This window comes from Thalassophryne amazonica, chromosome 11 (genome assembly GCF_902500255.1).
Source record: "Thalassophryne amazonica chromosome 11, fThaAma1.1, whole genome shotgun sequence".
NCBI lineage: Eukaryota > Metazoa > Chordata > Actinopteri > Batrachoidiformes > Batrachoididae > Thalassophryne > Thalassophryne amazonica.
In genome coordinates, this window is record NC_047113.1 from 9,814,786 (window position 1) to 9,840,467 (window position 25,682).

Here is a 25,682-nt window from a genome sequence, read left to right on the forward strand (position 1 = left end):
CGGTCAAAACGACCCCCTGTGAGCAAGCACTTGGCTACAGTGGGAAGGAAAAACTCCCTTTTAACAGGAAGAAACCTCCAGCAGAACCAGGCTCAGGGAGGGGCAGTCTTCTGCTGGGACGGTTGGGCTGAGGGAGAGAACCAGGAAAAGACATGCTGTGGAGGGGAGCAGAGATCGATCACTAATGATTAATGCAGAGTGGTGCATACAGAGCAAAAAGAGAAAGAAACAGTGCATCATGGGAACCCCCCAGCAGTCTACGTCTATAGCAGCATAACTAAGGGATGGTTCAGGGTCACCTGATCCAGCCCTAACTATAAGCTTTAGCAAAAAGGAAAGTTTTAAGCCTAATCTTAAAAGTAGAGAGGGTGTCTGTCTCCCTGATCTGAATTGGGAGCTGGTTCCACAGGAGAGGAGCCTGAAAGCTGAAGGCTGTGCCTCCCATTCTACTCTTACAAACCCTAGGAACTACAAGTAAGCCTGCAGTCTGAGAGCGAAGCCCTCTATTGGGGTGATATGGTACTACGAGGTCCCTAAGATAAGATGGGACCTGATTATTCAAAACCTTATAAGTAAGAAGAAGAATTTTAAATTCTATTCTAGAATTACAGGAAGCCAATGAAGAGAGGCCAATATGGGTGAGATATGCTCTCTCCTTCTAGTCCCCGTCAGTACTCTAGCTGCAGCATTTTGAATTAACTGAAGGCTTTTTAGGGAACTTTTAGGACAACCTGATAATAATGAATTACAATAGTCCAGCCTAGAGGAAATAAATGCATGAATTAGTTTTTCAGCATCACTCTGAGACAAGACCTTTCTGATTTTAGAGATATTGCGTAAATGCAAAAAAGCAGTCCTACATATTTGTTTAATATGCGCTTTGAATGACATATCCTGATCAAAAATGACTCCAAGATTTCTCACAGTATTACTAGAGGTCAGGGTAATGCCATCCAGAGTAAGGATCTGGTTAGACACCATGTTTCTAAGATTTGTGGGGCCAAGTACAATAACTTCAGTTTTATCTGAGTTTAAAAGCAGGAATTAGAGGTCATCCATGTCTTTATGTCTGTAAGACAATCCTGCAGTTTAGCTAATTGGTGTGTGTCCTCTGGCTTCATGGATAGATAAAGCTGGGTATCATCTGCGTAACAATGAAAATTTAAGCAATACCGTCTAATAATACTGCCTAAGGGAAGCATGTATAAAGTGAATAAAATTGGTCCTAGCACAGAACCTTGTGGAACTCCATAATTAACTTTAGTCTGTGAAGAAGATTCCCATTTACATCAACAAATTGTAATCTATTAGACAAATATGATTCAAACCACCGCAGCGCAGTGCCTTTAATACCTATGGCATGCTCTAATCTCTGTAATAAAATTTTATGGTCAACAGTATCAAAAGCAGCACTGAGGTCTAACAGAACAAGCACAGAGATGAGTCCACTGTCCGAGGCCATAAGAAGATCATTTGTAACCTTCACTAATGCTGTTTCTGTACTATGATGAATTCTAAAACCTGACTGAAACTCTTCAAATAGACCATCCCTCTGCAGATATATATATATATATATATATATATATATAGATATATATATATATATATATATAATATATATATATTACGAGGTCTCTTAGATAATAAACCGACCCTTTTATTTATTTTTTTAACTATATGGATTTGAATGACATGCGATTACACCAATCATGCTTGAACCCTCGTGCGCATGCGTGAGTTTTTTCACGCGTGTCGGTGACGTCATTTCCCTGTGGGCAGGCCTTGAGTGAGATGTGGTCCCGCCCTCTCAGCTGAATTTCTTTGTTTCACACGCTGCTCGAGACGGCGCGCGTTGCTTTATCAAAATTTTTTCTGGACCTGTGAGGAATATCCGAGTGGACACTATTCGAGAAATTAAGCTGGTTTTCTGTGAAAAGTTTACGGCTGATGAGAGATTATGGGTGTTTTCTGTCGGTGTAAGGACTTCCCACGGAGCGGGACGTCCTGCAGCGCTTCCAGGCGCTGTCGTCGGCCTGTTTCCAGCTGAAAACATCCTAATTAAGGCTTAATTCACCCAGGACATCGTGAGAGAACAGAGAAGATTCAGAAGAGGGCCGGCATGAGGAATTATGCGGACATTCCACTGTTTAAGGACATTTTTTTAATGAAAGACGTACGCGCAAATTCGCCGAGTCGTTTTCCGTGACGACTCGGCAAATCTGTGTGCGCCGCGACAGGAAAAACACCTCCGTGTTGAAAACCATTTGTAGAATTCAGGCGGCTTTTAATGGCTTTCAACAAGTGAGTAACTGAGAAATTGTTTAACAGCTTGGGCATGTTCCAACTTGCCCGTTAAGATTTCCAACGGAGGTGTTTTTCCTGCCGCCACCCCCCGCGGTCGGGTCCAGCCCAACATGCGACTCTGCCCGCACGTTCTTTCATTGATTGTGGTGGAGGGTGGACTTTTTTCTGGTTCCGGAGCACAGCGGTGTTCTGCTGTATCTGTTAGCTGTTTGAACTGAGCTGTTTGAGTTCTTTGAATTAACAGTCTTTTTCAAGACTTTTTTACTTTTTTTTACTTTTTCACCGTGCTCCAACGCCTAAAGAAGACCTCTAACGGTCGAAGCATCGCGATGGAGCTCTTTTATCAGCTAACCTTCATCAGCGTTGGCAAGCTAACTAGCTTGCTAACGCTTTCGTTTTTATTTTTATTTTATTTTTTAGCACTGTTGTCGTGCTGCTCCACAGCCTGCCTAGTGGATTTTATTTTGTTTTAGCACTGTTGTCGTGCGTTACCTGTGCTGCTCCACAGCCTGTCCAGTGGATTTTTATTTTATTTTTTAGCACTGTTGTCGTGCGTTACCTGTGCTGCTCCACAGCCTGTTCAGTGGATTTTTATTTTATTTTTTGGCGCTGTTGTCGTGCGTTGCCTGTGCTGCTCCACAGCCTGTCCAGTGGATTTTTATTTTATTTTTAGCACTGTTGTCGTGTGTTACCTGTGCTGCTCCACAGCCTGTTCAGTGGATTTTTATTTTATTTTTAGCACTGTTGTCGTGCGTTACCTGTGCTGTTCCACAGCCTGTCCAGTGGATTTTTATTTTATTTTTTACCACTGTTGTCGTGTGTTACCTGTGCTGCTCCACAGCCTGTCCAGTGGATTTTTATTTTATTTTTACCACTGTTGTCGTGTGTTACCTGTGCTGCTCCACAGCCTGTCCAGTGGATTTTTATTTTATTATTATTATTTTTTTTTTTTTAGCACTGTTGTCGTGCGTTACCTGTGCTGCTCCACAGCCTGTCCAGTGGATTTTTATTTTATTTTTTACCACTGTTGTCGTGCGTTACCTGTGCTGCTCCACAGCCTGTCCAGTGGATTTTGATTTTGATTTTATTTTTTTGGGCGCTGTTGTCGTGCGTTACCTGTGCTGCTCCACAGCCTGTCTAGTGGATTTTTATTTTGTTTTAGCACTGTTGTCGTGCGTTGCCTGTGCTGCTCCACAGCCTGTCCAGTGGATTTTTATTTTTATTTTATTTTATTTTTTAGCACTGTTGTTGTGCGTTACCTGTGCTGCTCCACAGCCTGTCTAGTGGATTTTTATTTTGTTTTAGCACTGTTGTCGTGCGTTGCCTGTGCTGCTCCACAGCCTGTCCAGTGGATTTTTATTTTTATTTTATTTTATTTTTTAGCACTGTTGTTGTGCGTTACCTGTGCTGCTCCACAGCCTGTCCAGTGGATTTTTATTTTATTATTATTATTATTTTTTTTTTTAGCACTGTTGTCGTGCGTTACCTGTGCTGCTCCACAGCCTGTCCAGTGGATTTTTATTTTATTTTTTACCACTGTTGTCGTGCGTTACCTGTGCTGCTCCACAGCCTGTCCAGTGGATTTTGATTTTGATTTTATTTTTTTGGGCGCTGTTGTCGTGCGTTACCTGTGCTGCTCCACAGCCTGTCTAGTGGATTTTTATTTTGTTTTAGCACTGTTGTCGTGCGTTGCCTGTGCTGCTCCACAGCCTGTCCAGTGGATTTTTATTTTTATTTTATTTATTTTTAGCACTGTTGTTGTGCGTTACCTGTGCTGCTCCACAGCCTGTCCAGTGGATTTTTATTTTGTTTTAGCACTGTTGTCGTGCGTTACCTGTGCTGCTCCACAGCCTGTCTAGTGGATTTTTATTTTGTTTTAGCACTGTTGTCGTGCGTTACCTGTGCTGCTCCACAGCCTGTCTAGTGGATTTTTATTTTGTTTTAGCACTGTTGTCGTGCGTTACCTGTGCTGCTCCACAGCCTGTCTAGTGGATTTTTATTTTGTTTTAGCACTGTTGTCGTGCGTTACCTGTGCTGCTCCACAGCCTGTCTAGTGGATTTTTATTTTGTTTTAGCACTGTTGTCGTGCGTTGCCTGTGCTGCTCCACAGCCCTGTCCAGTGGATTTTTATTTTTATTTTATTTATTTTTTAGCACTGTTGTCGTGTGTTACCTGTGCTGCTCCACAGCCTGTCTAGTGGATTTTTATTTTATTTTAGCACTGTTGGCGTGCGTTACCTGTGCTGCTCCACAGCCTGTCTAGTGGATTTTTATTTGTTTTAGCACTGTTGTCGTGCGTTGCCTGTGCTGCTCCACAGCCTGTCCAGTGGATTTTGATTTTGATTTTATTTTTTTGGCACTGTTGTCGTGTGTTACCTGTGCTGCTCCGCAGCCTGTCCAGTGGATTTTTATTTTATTATTTTATTTATTTATTTATTTATTTATTTATTTATTTATTTTTTAGCACTGTTGTCGTGCGTTACCTGTGCTGCTCCACAGCCTGTCCAGTGGATTTTTATTTTATTTTTAGCACTGTTGTCGTGCGTTACCTGTGGCTGCTCCACAGCCTGTCCAGTGGATTTTTATTTTATTTTTTACCACTGTTGTCGTGCGTTACCTGTGCTGCTCCACAGCCTGTCCAGTGGATTTTGATTTTATTTATTTTTTTGGGCGCTGTTGTCGTGCGTTACCTGTGCTGCTCCACAGCCTGTCTAGTGGATTTTTATTTTGTTTTAGCACTGTTGTCGTGCATTGCCTGTGCTGCTCCACAGCCTGTCCAGTGGATTTTTATTTTATTTTATTTTATTTTTAGCACTGTTGTTGTGCGTTACCTGTGCTGCTCCACAGCCTGTCCAGTGGATTTTTATTTGTTTTAGCACTGTTGTCGTGCGTTACCTGTGCTGCTCCACAGCCTGTCTAGTGGATTTTTATTTTGTTTTAGCACTGTTGTCGTGCGTTACCTGTGCTGCTCCACAGCCTGTCTAGTGGATTTTTATTTTGTTTTAGCACTGTTGTCGTGCGTTACCTGTGCTGCTCCACAGCCTGTCTAGTGGATTTTTATTTTGTTTTAGCACTGTTGTTGTGCGTTACCTGTGCTGCTCCACAGCCTGTCTAGTGGATTTCTATTTTGTTTTAGCACTGTTGTCGTGCGTTGCCTGTGCTGCTCCACAGCCTGTCCAGTGGATTTTATTTTTATTTTATTTTATTTTTAGCACTGTTGTTGTGCGTTACCTGTGCTGCTCCACAGCCTGTCCAGTGGATTTTTATTTTAATTTTATTTTATTTTTTAGCACTGTTGTTGTGCGTTACCTGTGCTGCTCCACAGCCTGTCCAGTGGATTTTTATTTTAATTTTATTTTATTTTTTAGCACTGTTGTTGTGCGTTACCTGTGCTGCTCCACAGCCTGTCTAGTGGATTTCTATTTTGTTTTAGCACTGTTGTCGTGCGTTACCTGTGCTGCTCCACAGCCTGTCTAGTGGATTTTTATTTTGTTTTAGCACTGTTGTCGTGCGTTGCCTGTGCTGCTCCACAGCCTGTCCAGTGGATTTTTATTTTTATTTTATTTTATTTTTTAGCACTGTTGTTGTGCGTTACCTGTGCTGCTCCACAGCCTGTCTAGTGGATATTTATTTTATTTTAGCACTGTTGTCGTGCGTTACCTGTGCTGCTCCACAGCCTGTCTAGTGTCGGATTCCCTGTTTGGGAATCCGCTAGCTTAGCGTAGCTACTAGCTCTTAGCCGTTTTAGCATGGCGGCTTCTCCTGTCTCTCCCGTACTTTTCTGCTCTGGGTGTGAAATGTTTAGTTATTCCTCGGCCTCTTTTAGCAGTAACGGTACATGTAATAAGTGCAGCTTATTCGTAGCTTTGGAGGCCAGGCTGGGCGAATTGGAGGCTCGGCTCCGCACCGTGGAAAATTCTACAGCTAGCCAGGCCCCTGTAGTCGGTGCCGACCAAGGTAGCTTAGCCGCCGTTAGTTCCCCCCTGGCAGACCCCGTGCAGTCGGGAAGGCAGGCTGACTGGGTGACTGTGAGGAGGAAGCGTAGCCCTAAACAGAAGCCCCGTGTACACCGTCAACCCGTTCACATCTCTAACCCTTTTTCCCCACTCGACGATACACTCGCCGAGGATCAAACTCTGGTTATTGGCGACTCTGTTTTGAGAAATGTGAAGTTAGCGACACCAGCAACCATTGTCAATTGTCTTCCGGGGGCCAGAGCAGGCGACATCGAAGGACATTTGAAATTGCTGGCTAAGGCTAAGCGTAAATTTGGTAAGATTGTAATTCACGTCGGCAGTAATGACACTCGGTTACGCCAATCGGAGGTCACTAAAATTAACATTGAATCGGTGTGTAACTTTGCAAAAACAATGTCGGACTCTGTTGTTTTCTCTGGGCCCCTCCCCAATCAGACCGGGAGTGACATGTTTAGCCGCATGTTCTCCTTGAATTGCTGGCTGTCTGAGTGGTGTCCAAAAAATGAGGTGGGCTTCATTGATAATTGGCAAAGCTTCTGGGGAAAACCTGGTCTTGTTAGGAGAGACGGCATCCATCCCACTTTAGAGGGAGCAGCTCTCATTTCTAGAAATCTGGCCAATTTTTTGGGATCCTCCAAACTGTGACTGTCTAGCGTTGGGACCAGGAGGCAGAGCTGTGGTCTTATACACCTCTCTGCAGCTTCTCTCCCCCTGCCATCCCCCTATTACCCATCCCCGTAGAGACGGTGCCTGCTCCCAGACCACCAATAACTAGCAAAAATCTATTTAAGCATAAAAATTCAAAAAGAAAAAATAATATAGCACCTTCAATTGCACCACAGACTAAAACAGTTAAATGTGGTCTATTAAACATTAGGTCTCTTTCTTCTAAGTCCCTGTTGGTAAATGATATAATAATTGATCAACGTATTGATTTATTCTGCCTAACAGAAACCTGGTTACAGCAGGATGAATATGTTAGTTTAAATGAGTCAACACCCCCGAGTCACACTAACTGTCAGAATGCTCGTAGCACGGGCCGGGGCGGAGGATTAGCAGCAATCTTCCATTCCAGCTTATTAATTAATCAAAAACCTAGACAGAGCTTTAATTAATTTGAAAGCTTGTCTCTTAGTCTTGTCCATCCAAATTGGAAGTCCCAAAAACCAGTTTTATTTGTTATTATCTATCGTCCACCTGGTCGTTACTGTGAGTTTCTCTGTGAATTTTCAGACCTTTTGTCTGACTTAGTGCTTAGCTCAGATAAGATAATTATAGTGGGCGATTTTAACATCCACACAGATGCTGAGAATGACAGCCTCAACACTGCATTTAATCTATTATTAGACTCTATCGGCTTTGCTCAAAAAGTAAATGAGTCCACCCACCACTTTAATCATATTTTAGATCTTGTTCTGACTTATGGTATGGAAATAGAAGACTTAACAGTATTCCCTGAAAACTCCCTTTTGTCTGATCATTTTTTAATAACATTTACATTTACCCTGATGGACTACCCTGCAGTGGGGAATAAGTTTCATTACACTAGAAGTCTTTCAGAAAGCGCTGTAACTAGGTTTAAGGATATGATTCCTTCTTTATGTTCTCTAATGTCATATACCAACACAGAGCAGAGTAGCTACCTAAACTCTGTAAGGGAGTTAGAGTATCTTGTCAATAGTTTTACATCCTCATTGAAGACAACTTTGGATGCTGTAGCTCCTCTGAAAAAGAGAGCTTTAAATCAGAAGTGTCTGACTCCGTGGTATAACTCACAAACTCGTAGCTTAAAGCAGATAACCCGTAAGTTGGAGAGGAAATGGCGTCTCACTAATTTAGAAGATCTTCACTTAGCCTGGAAAAAGAGTTTGTTGCTCTATAAGAAAGCCCTTCGTGAAGCTAGGACATCTTTCTACTCATCACTAATTGAAGAAAATAAGAACAACCCCAGGTTTCTTTTCAGCACTGTAGCCAGGCTGACAAAGAGTCAGAGCTCTATTGAGCTGAGTATTCCATTAACTTTAACTAGTAATGACTTCATGACTTTCTTTGCTAACAAAATTTTGACTATTAGAGAAAAAATTACTCATAACCATCCCAAAGATGTATCGTTATCTTTGGCTGCTTTCAGTGATGCCGGTATTTGGTTAGACTCTTTCTCTCCGATTGTTCTGTCTGAGTTATTTTCATTAGTTACTTCATCCAAACCATCAACATGCTTATTAGACCCCATTCCTGCCAGGCTGCTCAAGGAAGTCCTACCATTATTTAATGCTTCAATCTTAAATATGATCAATCTATCTTTGTTAGTTGGTTATGTACCACAGGCCTTTAAGGTGGCAGTAATTAAACCATTACTTAAAAAGCCATCACTTGACCCAGCTATCTTAGCTAATTATAGGCCAATCTCCAACCTTCCTTTTCTCTCAAAGATTCTTGAGAGGGTAGTTGTAAAACAGCTAACTGATCACCTGCAGAGGAATGGTCTATTTGAAGAGTTTCAGTCAGGTTTTAGAATTCATCATAGTACAGAAACAGCATTAGTGAAGGTTACAAATGATCTTCTTATGGCTTCGGACAGTGGACTTATCTCTGTGCTTGTTCTGTTGGACCTCAGTGCTGCTTTTGATACTGTTGACCATAAAATTTTATTACAGAGATTAGAGCATGTCATAGGTATTAAAGGCATTGCGCTGCGGTGGTTTGAATCATATTTGTCTAATAGATTACAGTTTGTTCATGTAAATGGGGAATCTTCTTCACAGACTAAAGTTAATTATGGAGTTCCACAAGGTTCTGTGCTAGGACCAATTTTATTCACTTTATACATGCTTCCCTTGGGCAGTATTATTAGACGGTATTGCTTAAATTTTCATTGTTACGCAGATGATACCCAGCTTTATCTATCCATGAAGCCAGAGGATACGCACCAATTAGCTAAACTGCAGGATTGTCTTACAGACATAAAGACATGGATGACCTCTAATTTCCTGCTTTTAAACTCAGATAAAACTGAAGTTATTGTACTTGGCCCCACAAATCTTAGAAGCATGGTGTCTAACCAGATCGTTACTCTGGATGGCATTTCCCTGATCTCTAGTAATACTGTGAGAAATCTTGGAGTTATTTTTGATCAGGATATGTCATTCAAAGCGCATATTAAACAAATATGTAGGACTGCCTTTTTGCATTTACGCAATATCTCTAAAATCAGAAAGGTCTTGTCTCAGAGTGATGCTGAAAAACTAATTCATGCATTTGTTTCCTCTAGGCTGGACTATTGTAATTCATTATTATCAGGTTGTCCTAAAAGTTCCCTAAAAAGCCTTCAGTTGGTTCAGAATGCTGCAGCTAGAGTACTGACGGGGACTAGCAGGAGAGAGCATATCTCACCCGTGTTGGCCTCCCTTCATTGGCTTCCTGTTAATGCTAGAATAGAATTTAAAATTCTTCTTCTTACTTATAAGGTTTGAATAATCAGGTCCCATCTTATCTTAGGGACCTCGTAGTACCATATTACCCCATTAGAGCGCTTCGCTCTCAGACTGCGGGCTTACTTGTAGTTCCTAGGGTTTGTAAGAGTAGAATGGGAGGCAGAGCCTTCAGCTTTCAGGCTCCTCTCCTGTGGAACCAGCTCCCAATTCAGATCAGGGAGACAGATACCCTCTCTACTTTTAAGATTAGGCTTAAAACTTTCCTTTTCGCTAAGGCTTATAGTTAGGGCTGGATCGGGTGACCCTGGACCATCCCTTGGTTATGTTGCTTTAGACGTAGACTGTGTTTCATAATTATTGTATGGCCTTGCCTTGCAATGTGGAGCGCCTTGGGGCAACTGTTTGTTGTGATTTGGCGCTATACAAGAAAAAAGTTGATTGATTGATTGATCAATCAATCTGCCCGCACGTTCTTTCATTACAAAATGACCGTTAACAATGGAATGTCCGAATAAACTCCTCATGCCGACTTCTTCTGAAAGTTCTCTGTTCTCTGACGACTTACTGCGTCAACAGAGCCTGAAATGTGGAAGTTTTCAACTTGAAACGGCGAGACGCTGCCGCCTCGAAGCGCAGATCGCCGTCAGGCGCCGTGGACCGTCCTTAAAGCGACACTACCAGACCAAAATCTCTCATCAGCCGTTAAAATTTTTACTGAAAACCAGCTAAATTTATTGAATGGTGTCCACTCAGTTGTGCCTTACAGTTTTGAAAAAATTTTTATCAAACAAAGCAACAGTCTCTGAGCCATTCCTAAACAATGAAAAAAATCGACGAGCGGGTGGACGACTCCTCACTCAAAGACTGCCCACAGGCGAATGACGTAACCGACAGGCGTGAAAAAACTCTTGCATGCCCACGAGGGTTCAAGCATGTCTGATGTAATCACACGTGATTCAAATCCATATGGTTTTTGAAAAAAATAATAAGGTCGGATACTTTTCTAATAGACCTCGTATATATATATATATATATATATATATATATATATATATATATATATATATATATATATATATATATATATATATATATATATATTATTACATTACATCAGCCAACCTTGAACCCTCGTGCGCATGCGTGAGTTTTGTCACACCTGTCGGTTACATCATTCGCCTGTGGGCAGGCTTTGAGTGAGGAGTGGTCCACCCCTCCCGTTGGAATAACTTTGTTTGACAACTTCCTGAGTGACTGGCATGTCTTTCATTACAAAATCTCCTTTAACAGTGGAATGTCCAGATAAACTGCTGATCCTGAGCTCTTCTGAAACTTCTCTGTTCTCTCACGATGTCCTGGGTCAACAGAGGCTTGAATTTGGAGGTTTTCAGCTCGAAACAGGCTGACGATGGCGCCTCAGAGCGCGGCGTGATGTCCCGCTCTGTGGGAAGTCCTTAAAGTGACAGTAAGACTCCATAATCTCTCATCAGCCGTTAAAATTTTCACCGAAAACCAGCTGAATTTCTCGAATGGTGTCCACTTCGATCTGTCTCACAGGTTCTGAAAAAATTTTGATAAAGCAAAACGCCAGTCTCTTAGCAAGTTGTTAGACAAAGGGATTCCGACGGGAGGGGTGGACCACTCCTCACTCAAAGCCTGCCCACAGGCGAATGACATAACCGACAGGCGTGAAAAAACTGTTGCATGCCCACGAGGGTTCAAGCTTGTCTGATGTAATCGCACGTGATTCAAATCCATATAGTTTTTGAAAAAAATAAAAAGGTCTGATACTTTTCTCACAGACCTTGTGTATATATATATATATATATATATATATATATATATATATATATACACCTTTCAAAGCAGATCTGCACTGGATCCACTCTGGTGACTCCAAGCAACTGGGGTCAGCTGAAAGCAAAAACAAAACAAAAAAGATATATTCATAATCAGACGCAGTTGGGAGGAAAAGAGGCGTGGTCAGCTGTGTCAGAACGCATCCAGATTAGCTCGTCCATACCTGCACGATGGCATCCAAAGCAGATGTGGACAACAGGTAGAAGACACAGACTGCCATAAAAGGTGCTGAAGACTACCTGATGTCCAAACGTCTGGATGACAAAGACAGGACCGGAGCGCTGTTTTCCTCCCTTTGCACAGTCCCTGTCGGTACTGGACACCAGAGTACAACCAATGTATGGACCGGATTCATGCCATATGTGTCAAAACTGCGTCTGACGCACGGTGTGACTGCTTGGGCCTCTGCCAGCAAACTTTCAGCAAATGTCTCTAGTGGCATGTGCCACGTGCACGCATGCACCCTGCGGGCTCGTGCAACCCTGTGCGCGTGCTTCGTGGCTCATGCAGGCATTATGAACACACACAGCTGAGTGACAATTCCAGCCCTGCACGTGTGTGTATGTGGGGTGCACATTTGTGTGTGGGGTGCACATGTGTGCGGAGCACACGTGGACACCTTTGCTGAAAGTTTGCAGCACTGTCACACCATGCGTCAGACGCAGCCCTTCCAGCGAACTTGAATTTCTTTTTTGCTTACTTCAGGAGCACAACACAAGTCTGTACATCACGATGTTGGTTGGATTATCACATGGAATTTAATTTTTGTGTGGTTATTTGCAGCACATAGCCGCCTAGTGAGAGGCTTTTCACCACAGACTGTGGTTTGGATCCTTTGCTCTCTGTGCTGTCCTGGTTTTGTGCTGGAGGGGAGTTTCATGTTTAATAATCTTGTCACAGCCTGGGATACAGTTCCACATCACACCTCCTACAGAGTTTAGATGTTGATCAGGTAATAATATGTATATTACAGTGGTGAGATCAGTTCAGCTCCGTGCCTGACATGTGCTATAACGCATGACTGCGCATGAGACCACAGAGAAGTGCAGTGGCACATGGTACTTTCAGTTTGATTGCGCACTGTTCACACCCACTGTATATGATAAATGTGTGCCACATACATGTTATCACAATTATCTTTGCCACCCCTGGCCGGGGTCCAGTTCCCACAACATGTTGGCAGGCTTTGCTGTGGGCAAGCAATCTCAGAGCTCAATCAACTGTGATCACATCATTTCAGATGCTGTTTTGATGTCATCATAATATGTAGACTGCGATCAGATGATACAAAAAGTGCATATAGGCCGCTATCAGATGTGTGTTCCACCTCAAGGGCACCAAGAGTGTGTTGAACATGTGCAACACAGTCAGGACAGCCGAGCGAATGGGACCAAATATGTAGACTGCTCAGAGACTACCATCTGTTGGTCTTCAGACCTCACCTCAGTGCTTCCCGATTGTGGCCGGATGTGTCATTCTAACACAATTCGGCCTCAATTGGCGTATGTGTGATGGGTGAGTGAGCCCGCAACCACATCCCGGATGAGTGAGTGAGTGTTAAAAATGTTTGTAACATAAAATACAAAGAAGTCTGTCAAGTTTCTTGTAATGCCTAGTTGTTAAGTTAACTTCTTGATCCCGGTGGTCACTACAGCCACTGTTGCTTGTTGATTTACTCTAGGATTGAACAAATAAAAGGCTTGCAAAGTCCAAAAAACCATAGCAATCCTGTCCAAGAGAAAAAAATATTCTGTGTGGCCAAATCACCTCTTTGAAAACATTCATAAAAAGAAAGTACTTTCTGGTGAGTTTAGATGGGCTATGGGTTACTAATGGATAAGGGAGTCTTTGCCCAGTCAAGAAAAGTCATTCAACAGAAGCTGTGCCAGATCAAGAACACCCTACGGGAGGTAGGCATGTCTGTTCAAATAATGAAGAGGAAACTTTACCAATGGTACATACAGAGGATTTTCTTCACACACACACACACATCTGCACACATGTGTGTGTGTGTGTGCACAAACCCATAAAACATCCTGGTATCCTGGAACTGCATCTGTGTACAAATGAAAAACACATCACTTTGTTCTGAATGATGTGAAGAGAAACGTGACTGCAGCACAGTGGAAAAGGTACTGTGGCATGCATGGACCTGCCAATTTTTTTGTCATAAGACAAAAGAACTTCTATGCAGCTTATCTGTGAGAACCAAAACCATATCAAGATCTGGACCAAACTGCAGATATTGCAGCCCACTTTTTTCGGGCTCCCATCATGAAATGAGTCACATTTTCATGATGCGTTTTTGTTTTTAGGTATTTCTAACGCTACCCCTAACCATAACCTAACCCTTTCCTTTTCCCTAACCCTATAACCCCACAGACTCCCCACGTCGCCCCACAATGAATTTGTGCCCCCATCACAAAAATGTGGTGCTTTTCGTGGCCATGGATTAATTTACTTTTTGTGATGTCATCAAGAAATGGTGTGAGATTAGGTTGTATATTGATAATCTGTCATGGAACAAATTGAGCAAAATGGTTTGAGATGAGATTAGTATCAAAACAGAATCTGTTATTCCGTGCGTGAATCCCACGCTTCCCCATTCACTTAAATCTCTGAATTTCTGATTGTGTAACACTGGTTATGTTCTGTGGAAGGCACTTGATATGAATTTAGTCATCAAACGAAAAGGCATAAGGAGATGGTCAAGCAAGAAATGCAGTGGATGTGGCCTGTGTGGAGGAGAGAGAGTTCTAATCCTGTAATTCTGAAACTAAAATAACACAGTCACAAGTCTGCACAACCCCAAGGAAAGGATTTTCTATGAAGGTAGCCTGAGCAGACACTTCTTCCTTTTCTCTCTCTCTCTCTCTCTCTCTCTTGCTCTCAGCATACAGTACGTATGTGTGATTTTAGCTTGAAAAGAGCTTATGTGCCAGTTTCTTTCATTTCTAAAGCCTAGATGTGGTGGCTACCGAGGACACCACTGTTTGTGTTTTCTCACTCACTCATCTTCAGCTGCTTATTCCGAACTGGTGACACAGATCGAATGGTCCACCCCTAAAAATTGGTCCGCCTGCCTTCACTGCGCATGCATCGTTTGCGACCACAGTAGCTCGTCTGAGACAGACTGTCTTACCCAAAGAGATCAAATGGATTAACGGGATTATTAACCATCAGATGACAAGGTAAAACCTTTTAAATCATTCTAAAGTCAGTTTTAAACAGAAACGAGAATCTGTGATGCTTTAAAATGACAGAGGTGCATTGAACGCATCAGCTGCTGCAGCGCTCCGATCGCTTCCTCCGTCTTTATGATGAAATAATGCTGAGTTCATGTTGTACAAAAGCTTCAGACATCTGTTGCTGAGACAGATGATGACTGGAGTGCAGTTTGAAGCAGAAACAAGGTGATAATCGGTGAACCGCGGCTGATGATGCATGCGCAGTGAAGTCAGGGCAGACCGATTTTTAGTGGGGGGCCGTTCGGTCGGCGACACCGCGTCATGGGCTTGTGTTCACTGAGACTGTTCATGCTGTTCATTTTGTGGAATGTGACATTCTGTCACTGCTGGGAGCATCAATGGAGAATAAGGTCCGTGGAAAGATTGAGCAGTTGTTTGGGAGTGGGTGCAACAGGGGTCAAAAGGGATAAATGGTGCTTTAATACACTGCCTGCTGTTTAAGTCACAACTTTCTTGCTTCTACCCCCCCACCCCACCCGTGCAGGCTGCAGCAGCCTATAATCACTAAATTACTGTTTTCACTTTCAGCTCTACTCAACACACTGCACAGCTCCTCTGCCTCGCAGTCCTCCTTCTGCACTCTGTCTCCTTCTGTGTCCTAATTTTTCTCTCTTCCATCCCTCGCTTTCCACACAGCCTTCATTATTTATTGTGTAGCTGCATTACTGTAAACTGCTGTCATGCCAGGAAGACGGTCCATGATAGAGAAGAGATGAATAATGGGGATGGAGATGGCACGGGGGAAGAGTTTGGAATATTCAATGAATTCATCTCTATCATTGCTGAAGAAAAGATGACATGCCGGCATTCCTTAATAAGGATGCTGCCTTCCTTTGAAGGTTCATCCGTTCTGTCCAAAGTAAACATTTTCTCTATAAAACTGAACATATTCCACACATATTGAGTGAAACATTCCATTTTTTAAAATCGCAAGCATCACTGCTGTACAAGAAAAGAGCAGGTATCATTCATCTAAAGTCTGGATGAGATTCCAGTGACATCATCAGTGACACATCTTGCCGTCGTGGAGGACTTTATGACAAATGAATCTACACGTCCTTGAGTGGGGCTGCAGTAAGCGGAGGGCACGTCCCTCTGTCCTTTCCCTTTCTCGTAGTATGGTTTGGGGGGGGGGGGGGTGTGAGGAGAGTGGAATACACAGGAGAGGAGAGGCAGCGTTGTCATGGGAACAGACGTGGAGAGCTACGTGTGTGTTTGTGTGTGTGTGAGCGAAGAGATAAAAATGACAGAATAGTAAAGCGATTTAACGTGGGAGATACCGCACAGTCAGGCAGATAGAAAAACACGAAACCTGCTATGTTGCTGGAAATGCTCCAGTTGTGACAAGCAGCGGCTACATTACAAGGAAGATATCACAAATAAAAGGTTCCATCCTTTCTCACGCCATAAACTGTATTCTTGTTTGTTTGTTTTTTTGTGAGGAAGGAAAACACTGGATCTCATTCTCACTTTCTGCAGCAAATCCCTCACACCTTCTTGTTGATTTAATGAAATACTTCTCTCTCTCTCTCTCTCTCTCTCTCTCTCTCTCTCTTTCCATTTCAGCCGCTGCCCACCAGCCCCACAAGCACCTCCCCTACCGCTGGTGGAACTGTGGGTATGTCCAAAATGGACGGTCCCAGTATGCAGGACGTTTATATCCTTTCTCCTGTCTCTGGACTCTACAGCGCCAGGTCAGAGACAGATATTTGATGATTATTATGATAGTAATGATGCAGCAGATGATAATAATCATCACATCCGTCTCTTTTATCCCCCAGAGATGAGTTGGGTCTGATGTCATGTGACAATATCAGCCGCTACAGCGTGAGCACCCAGTCCGGCTCCAAAGGTTCAGAGGCGGTCAGCTACTACCTGGACCAGGACAGCGGTCAGTATTTCTCCCTGCTGGATGGAGATGGACCACTTGGACCTGACTATGACAGGGGCCGCAATACTGGTGTTCGCAGGCGGGACAAGACCCCCACTCATGGTGAGAAAGAGCCTGTCTCTCGACGATGTGAACGGGGTCGGAATTGTTTGGGTAGCATGTTCTATCACACCAGTTTTCTCACCTTATTTTTCACCATTTCCTCAACGCGCCTCCTTATACATTCACATGTCATGCACATCATGGCGCTGCTTCCTTGTATGCTTGCATACACACATCCCCAAAAAGATGATCACATGTGGAAAGTGTCACTCCAACCAAAACAACTTCAGACCTCCTACACCTCTCCGCCCACAAAGCTCTCCTCTCACCGTACCACTCCTCCAACCGCGATGCCTCCTGGTCACCGTCCTTCCGTGGCACCCACACTTCCTCCCTCTAGGTGACCCTTCTGATTGCTGATTGGTTGTTCCAGGTGACCTCAGACCTGTTTCCATGCCTCCTGAATATAACTGGATGGCCGAGGCCAAGGAACCCAGCATGGGCAAGAGAGGGAGCCGAGGTACACACACACATCCACACACACACATCCAGTATGGGCAAACGCAACCACACGCACACATACGATCACACACATGGATTGGATTGGTGCCGTGCTTTCCTTCATACTCCAGCTCAATACATTTCAGCTCATCTCCTGGTTATCCATGTGGTGTGGTTGTGTAGGGATACATATCTGCCAGGTATGTATCTGACAGAGCGATAAATAAGCATAAATGCAAGGAGATTGCATTTATACAGCTGCTCTGGAAATGGCAATATTTCTATGTGACCAATCCAAGCGTCTCCACTGTTTTGCGGTGAGGCTTGATCTGTATTCAACTGAGGATACTCCACTCTGCCATCAGAAAGTCTATGAATAACATTAAAAAAACAATACTACTGTCGGCGGCCTGCTGTTAATCCCTTCCTTTCTCTTCCTATGAGTCACTTTTTAGTTGTTTTTTACACTTAAGTATACAGATAACAACAAATTAGGTGAGAAGCTGTTACTATCAGAGCTAAAGAGGAAGAAAACATTCATTTTATGACTGACAAGCTTTAGCAACAGTGCCTTCTAAATTAGCATAACCATTGCAAACAGATTAGCCAGCTGTGGATCCATATCAGAGCCTGCAGATTCCAGCATCTCATTCCCTTTCTGTTGTCTCTGCTTATCTGTAGGGGTTGATATACCATCATCTCCTCTATGATGCCATCACCACCCCCCAAGATTTCCTCCCATCCATTTTGTGTAGCCTGTCCATCGTCTAACAGCTTCATGCCTCTACCCATAGATTCCGACAACTCCCTGCTGCGTTACCTCAGTGACGATAAAATCCTCGTGATCGAGGAGGAACCCGAGGTTCCAGGAAGAGAGAGCCGGCGGGATTCCACCAGACGTTCCCGGCGCAAGAGCCGCAATCCCAGCAGCCCCAGCTTTCCCATCAGCCCCTCCATGTTGTCCTCTACCCTACGCCTGGACCAGCCACCTGATGCTTTGCCTGTATGTATTACAATCATCCAAATATGTTTTGTTTCTTTTATACATGAGTGTATTGTCTTAGGTTTCACATTCTGTTGTATTGTTGGAGTGGACCTTTTACAACAGTATCACACAATTGTAAACCCCAAACATCAACATGAAATTGTTTAACAATTTACCTCGGTCACACCCCGCACGTCCGTTGATGAGAGAGGGAAAGATGACCAGGACTCAGTCCAGTTCTCAGATTGACCTCGCCTTTAATACAGAGAATGAGCCAAAGTAACAATAACAGAGAGTCTCTGGGTTCACACCTAATTTGCCCTAGTAATCAGGCTATGAGCAGGCACCCCTGTCTACCTCTCCCTGAACCCATATATACGATTTGAGTTTCTGTCTAAACATTGCATCACTACGCTAAGATGTTGTATTCTTTCTTGATTGGTCCACTTCTCGTCCTGCACGCAGTGCAGTCTTCTGTGCTTGACACATGTTGTCCTTCAGGATAATTACTTAAAAGGAGTTGTTTTGTGCATTCAGCCATGTCTCATTCTAGTGGCAGAATGTCTGATCCATTTATCAGTTCCCCACAGTATGTCTACTCAGTTTCTTGTTTTTTCACACACTCAGCAGGTGCACAGTAGTTACACAATAACAGCATTTACTTGCAGTTGCAAAAGATTACTTTAGGTTATGCTAATATAATGCAAATACAATGCAAACCACTTAATACACAACAAACAGTGGATAATACAAGAAAACAGTAAATCTTATTAATAAAATGCATACGTAATTGACACATAAATTAGAAACATAGCACAATCAATAAACACATTTTTTTTGCATAATATCTTGTTCAGTATCAATAAGTTCTGTTGCTTTCCATTTGCCCGGATCTGTTTCCTGGGTAAATCTTTAAGGGACCAAGTTATTTTAGCGACTGGAATGACCAATTGGAGTAATTTATTTAACCTTATTGTATTTTATAGAAAACTGCATTTTCTTAATGGCTGTATTTGTGTTTATCACACTTAAAGCGTTTCCTTTATGTGTAAAAGCTATTTTAATAATTATGGCAAGTGGTTGACTGGTTGTTGTCACATCATGATTCAGTGGTCTTACCCTGTGTATTCCTGATGATGTCCTGTATAAGATATCAATCTAGAGAAAGATTTCTTTCCTATTTTGTTCCTTATATTCCTGTGTATGACCTGTAATCCATGCCTTAATTAGGAGGTCCATTGTTTCTTACAGACATTCTTAGTAGGCCTACTGAGCAGTTCTTGGTCTTGTATTCTTCCACAGGCTTGTTCACATGCTCCTCCATAAGCTCTGACTCGACCACCGGTCCTTGCATGACCCCTACCTGCTCCCCTTGCAGGCAGATCTTGATCACCTCACTTTAGGCATTAAATCCCTGACTCAAGTCTTCTGCAGCAGTAAATCTTGCTATTCTAGGTCCGTTTGCTATGACTCACTGCAAAGATATTGCAATCACATCAAAACCTAAAGTTTACATACATACATACACACCCATGGGAAAATTCCTCTTAAAAAAACATGAAAAGATGTGGGAGAAATAGGTTGACAAATTCACGGTAGGAAAATTTTTTACAAAATGTTTATGACCCGGGTCATAAATGACCTTACTCTTTATAAAATACACTTTTATGGTTGATTTCCACCCCCCACACAGTTTCTGCAAGTATCTTTATATATTCAGTCTTTGCACAGTGAGTGATAACTGAGTCTCAGAAGTGTTCGTGGTTATGTTTAGTTTGTGTACTCATAGAGAAATTCCTTCCCTTATAGTGTTTCTGGTTTTCACAAATACATTTAAGAAGTAGGAAAAATCTGAGTTATGCATAGACTGGAAAAATCAGGTTTAGCAAAGTAATGTGACATGAAAGATGGATTAAATATACTCTTGAAGTAACTAAGGGTATAGTTTGCTGAAGGTTTTTACAAAGGACATTATAGTTCAATGATTTTGACCTTTTGCCGCCAAAAGTAGTAGGGATCTTGGAGTCACAATAACGACAACAACAACAACAACAATAATAATAATAATAATAATAGTAATTTGTTGATGAAACACTTTCAGATCAAAAATCACAAAGTGCTGTACAATTAAAACTAAGACATAAAAGGTAAAAAAAACCTAAACATACAACCATTAAAACAGAAAAAAAAATACCAAAGTATATACAGGGTGGGTCAATAAAATGTTGCCACTTTTTGATCGTACACAGGTTTTTGAAATGAGAACGTATTTGAAAATTTTATTTACAGACTTGTAACAAAAGCATCAAATTAACATTTGATACCAAAGGTTTCCCATTTTGTCTCTTGTTTTCCCCACAGTTGAATAATTGATGACATGTTCAATCCACTCTCCTCTTCTTTGGATTACAGCTGCAACATGCACATTAAAGTTTGTGATGACATTGCCACACATCTCAAGAGGGATTCTCTGAATTTCCTGACGGATGTTGAAAATGTTGAAAATGAAAATGAAAAAGAAATCTTTGTTATTTTGGAAATTGTATGAATGAAAAAAGTGGTAACATTTTATTGGCCTACCCTGTATGTCATATACATACACACAATAAATTCATTGAAAATACATTAAAACCATACACTAATTATAAACAGGTAGGTTTTGAGGTTGTTTTGACAGAAGTAGACCTCACTGCAGCAGACAAGCCTTCAATTTTGCAACATGAAAAACATTAACTACATAAACAGACATGTACGTCTGCAGGTCACCAATATGACAACATTGTACAATTTGAACAAAAGGTGCTATGTAAAGAGAGAATAACTGTGGATTTAAAACAGAACCTTGAGGCACTCTGTACATCACTGACTATGTTCAGTAAAGATTAAAGCACTGTATTTTGCATTGTATATTAATTGGTACTGAGGAAAATTGTTTTAAATTATGCACATTTTTTAATTTAAACTAAAGGCTGACAGAAATTTGAGCATTTGTGATAATCAGAAGTAAATATGAAGTTAATAATGTTCTCTGGGGTTTTTGTGACTTATATGCTTTGACATCACTGACATACAGTCACTTATGAAAGTATTGGAATAACAATGTTCTTGCTGTGCACTGGACTTTTCACTTTGCGATAGATGAGAATGTCAGGTTTTCCCCCTGGTATTTACAGTACATCGAGATGTCTTACACAACATAAAGTAGATCACATTTTGTGTCTGGACATCCAATTTCAATATTTTTGACAACCAGAAATATTCTACAACCATTGTTGGACAAAACAGAAGAATTTTGAAGGATGGAATTTTCCATTCAATGAGGCAAAATATCACCTCATGAAATATTCGGACCATTTAAAGAATAAAAAAACATTAATTATGTGTTTTATATACTGTGATGGCTAAAACTGATCCTTGTCATTTGATATTTTAGTCATTGAAAAACAACAGAAAAGGGACTTTCATGTTGTTGCTCGTCACTGGTGCTTTGACGTCGGCAGTCCAACACAAACTTTAAATGAGAGTCCAAAATTGTTCTCAGTCAACTTGCAAAAACAGTCAGATAGTTCAAAAACAATTCTGACGATTTACTCCATGATGCCGTGCACTGACTTTGTGTACTTCCTCAGTCCAATGAAAAATCGCATCAGAAATTTGTCCAGGTTTTCATCCTGGCTTCATGCTCTTCATCCTAACAGCTCTTCATGCCTCCAGACGGCTTACAGTGGAAACAAAATCCGGCATGTTTAGCTAAACGCCAACCCTAGTAGTGTGTGCACGCGTGGTGGTTGCAGCGTGCAATGGAACCACATTTTCACGGTAAATGGAACTAAATTTGTACGGTAAATGCAACACAGCATAAACGTGACATACAAAGCACCAATCAAATGACAAGGATCTACTCAGCCTTTATATAAATCATAATTTGTTCTTTAGCATAAAGGGGATTCTGTTCGTATTCGTTGGTCATCTAATAGCCCTGTACCAGCAGTGTCTATAACATGAAAACCCTTTTTCACTAAAAATCCTGCAATTCTTCCACATGATAGATGTTTGCATTCCAGTTACACAACAATATGCCAATTATGAGGCACACTGATGATTTGGGAATGACAGAATTCTCATTGTGCTGTTCGGTGTACAGTAAACTGCTGAGTACCTGATAGCGTAGGTAGGAAAGAGTTAATGAGTGAACAAGAAAGTTATTTTGAGTCTAGCCTAAATCTTTAAGCACAGTCTCTGAATCTATTTCAGAGGCAACATTAGGCAACCACAGAGAGGTAATGATGATATATGTTCTTCATAATCGCCAAAATGTTGAGCAGGTGTGAAAAGAGTCTGGAATGGGAACAAACAGAAGGCCAGAAAAATCCTGAATAGTCCTGGTTAGAATTATTGGCAAGCACAGAATTTAACTATGTTCAGAAATAAATGCAAATCAGTTTTGTATAAGGACATTGATTTGAAAAATGGAAAAAGGTCCTGTGCTGGTCAGGTCAAGTCTAGGTGCATGCACGAGTGTCATGCACCGTCATCCACCGGGTTGTGGATAGTGTCCACCCAGTCACCGGGTCCATCCACACCTGTAAAAAGTAACCGTCTGCCTGCCACAGCCAGGTGAAAAGTGGGCTTCCCCTTGGCCTTCTCCATCCATTGGGGTCCTCAACACTCATGCACCTATGTGCTGGACCATGCACAGAGAAACACACCACAAGGCCAAAATGCTTGACTGAGCTGACACTCTCTCACATTTGGTCTACCTAAGTAACCATTCACTTGACGCACCGTCATTCCTGCAGTACCCATGAATCCTTCAAAGAGACTGAGTACCACTGACGCCAAGTTGTCACCTTGCGTCTCTGGTTAGTGTCCAAGTCTAACAATCATAAGACAGAAAACACCAAGACTTTAAAGTCTTGGACCTTTGGATCTTCCCAGGAATTTTCTATCTGTAATATTTTACTCTTATTTTTCTCTTGCTGTCTTAGGCAGGACACTCTTAGAGGAGATTTTAATCTCAATGAATCTTTTACTTCTGGTTAAATAAAATAAAATAAAAATCTCTCAATCAAAAAAGGCTGATGTCTCAGTGCAAACCAACACAAACATGGCACAAATGATTAACACCATTTCTGTTTGATTTGGGTAATGTGTGTGTGTGTGGGGGGGGGGGGGGGGGCGCTGGCTGGCTGGTCTCAGATGACCCATCAGTTTAAATTAATTAAATTAAAAATGACAGCAGGACAAGCAAACATTTTTGCAGCACAAGTGGGGCACAAATGACAAACCATTTCTATTTGAAGAATGTGGGACACAGGTGTTCACGATGTAACCCCCCCTCCCCCACATATCCACTGGAGATGTCCAAACAAAAAATATGGCCCATTTTCATCTTTATGTAAATTATCTTATGCTAGATCATCAAAAATAAGATGAGAACAAATCACAATTATGAAACTCTACAGTAAATCCTAAAAATGTTGAAGTTGGCCTACATTACTGTTTATAATTTAGCTTGACTTTGAGTGTGCAACAGACATCTGTTGCGCAAAATATATTTCTTGTCAGGACAGGCAGCTGCCCGGCACCCGGAGTGGCTGGGCCGCAATGCAAACTCCCAGACTAGGCTTTGGTGGAAGAGAAATCATGGTCTTTATTCCAGGCTTTGTTTCGGTACACATGTAGTCAGTCAGCACAGCAGAAGTACTAGCAGGATTAGGCAGAGATGCAGTCATAAACAAGCAGGGTTCAGAGACACGAGCAAGCACCGACATCTGGGATGAGGCAAGAGGCATGGTCAAAGTATACAGAGCAGGATTCAGAACATGGCAGAACAAAAACTCAGGACTGTGAAGGGCGCTGGAAAGTGTATGAAGACAGCAATCTGGCAGTGAGCTGTGAGACTGTGAGGGTTTAATTAACAGGTGATGTAAACGAGGTGCATGTGCAGACTGATTAGTTAATGAGGTGCACGTGTGGAGAAGGATCGAGAAAGGGGGCATGGCTTCTGGACAAAGAGTATGGATGGGGCAAGGTAGTGGGGAAGGGAGTGCGCAAAGTGGAGTGATGTAATAAACGAAGACACGTGAGCTGGTGCAAGAGCAGGAGTGAACGAAAACACAAATCAGACACAAACAAGGTGAGAGACAAAGATATGGGGCAGGTGCAGTGATGTGAAGTGAGACCATGATCAGATATGAGTGGCAGGTGCAGGACATGGAGTGAAACAGAGGTCTATGAACAGAACATAAGAATTAATCAGAGAATAATGAGAAAATAAACCCGAGGACAAAACGAGACTGGAACTGACTAAGAAAACAAAGTGGCTAAACAAACGATAAATAAAACAGAGACTCAGTGATTAACACAACCCGACACTAAAGCACAACAGATAATATAACAAATGAGAAGAACAAAATAAACAAGTGATAAACAATGAAAACACAAACAGGCTGAACAAAACAACAAACTGGACCATGGCTAAAGTAACAAAGAAACAAAGTGACAAAGCAAAATACAACAGAATAAACACAATAAATAACTAATAAAACAGAGCTGGGGCAGACGGTGGATAAAAGAAGGAGAAAATAGAATAGAATCCAAAGCCCAGAGCCAGCCAAAATCGTGACATTTCTTTTGTCTGTATGCTGATTGGTGCAGCCTTGTATGGAATATGAAAGCACCATGTCTCTACTGAGCCGGAAGGTTGAACATTAGACAATATTGAGGGGATTAGTGGGATTAATGATGTGCTTGTCACTGAAGGGAAACCTTTCTTGTTGTCTATAATGGCACTGATGTGATCTAATAATGTCAACTGCACAGGGTTAATGGGTAATATATTTAATTGACTTAGTTTGTCGATCCAACAGTACAAAACAAGGGAGGAGCCATGAGTTGATGATTGGCACTTCAGTGTCCCAGTTTCATAAAGCAGTTTAATCTTGTTTAGTTGAATAAACTCAGTTGACTAATTTTTTGACGAGTCATTACACAAAGCACTTAGTCTGCTAAAGTTTTGCGTTACCCGACTAAAATTTTTAGCCTGGTACAGAGGAGGCTAATCTTATTTAGTCAACAAAACATCAGTGCCTTACCTCAAGAAATGGCGGCTATCACATACCAACACTTGATGGAACACTCAAGAGCACCCCTACATTTCGTATTCCTTCAAAAGGACAGCTTCTTCTGCTTTTGGCCATGGTTACAGCAGACTGTCATGATGTGTTTATGACAGCTCTCACATTAGCCACCGGCATCACTGTTATGCTGAGCAGTGTTGTGTGTACAAAAAGGCTTGACGGAAGTGTAGAAGAAGAAACTGAAGAGTGAAACTGCTAGGCTAAGTGCTGAGCACGTCATTCTGCAGTTTGAATGTGTCTGTAAATGTTAATAAATCCAGTTAACAAAGCAAGGGTTGGATAGTTCATGTCAACAACCA

General features: G+C 41.9%; 1 protein-coding gene across 1 annotated transcript in view; it reads left to right on the forward strand.

Annotated features, from left to right (window-relative positions):
• Positions 1 to 25,682, forward strand: part of si:ch211-26b3.4 (connector enhancer of kinase suppressor of ras 2) — a 438,839-nt gene that overhangs the window by 291,208 nt on the left and 121,949 nt on the right. The window lies entirely within an intron of this gene.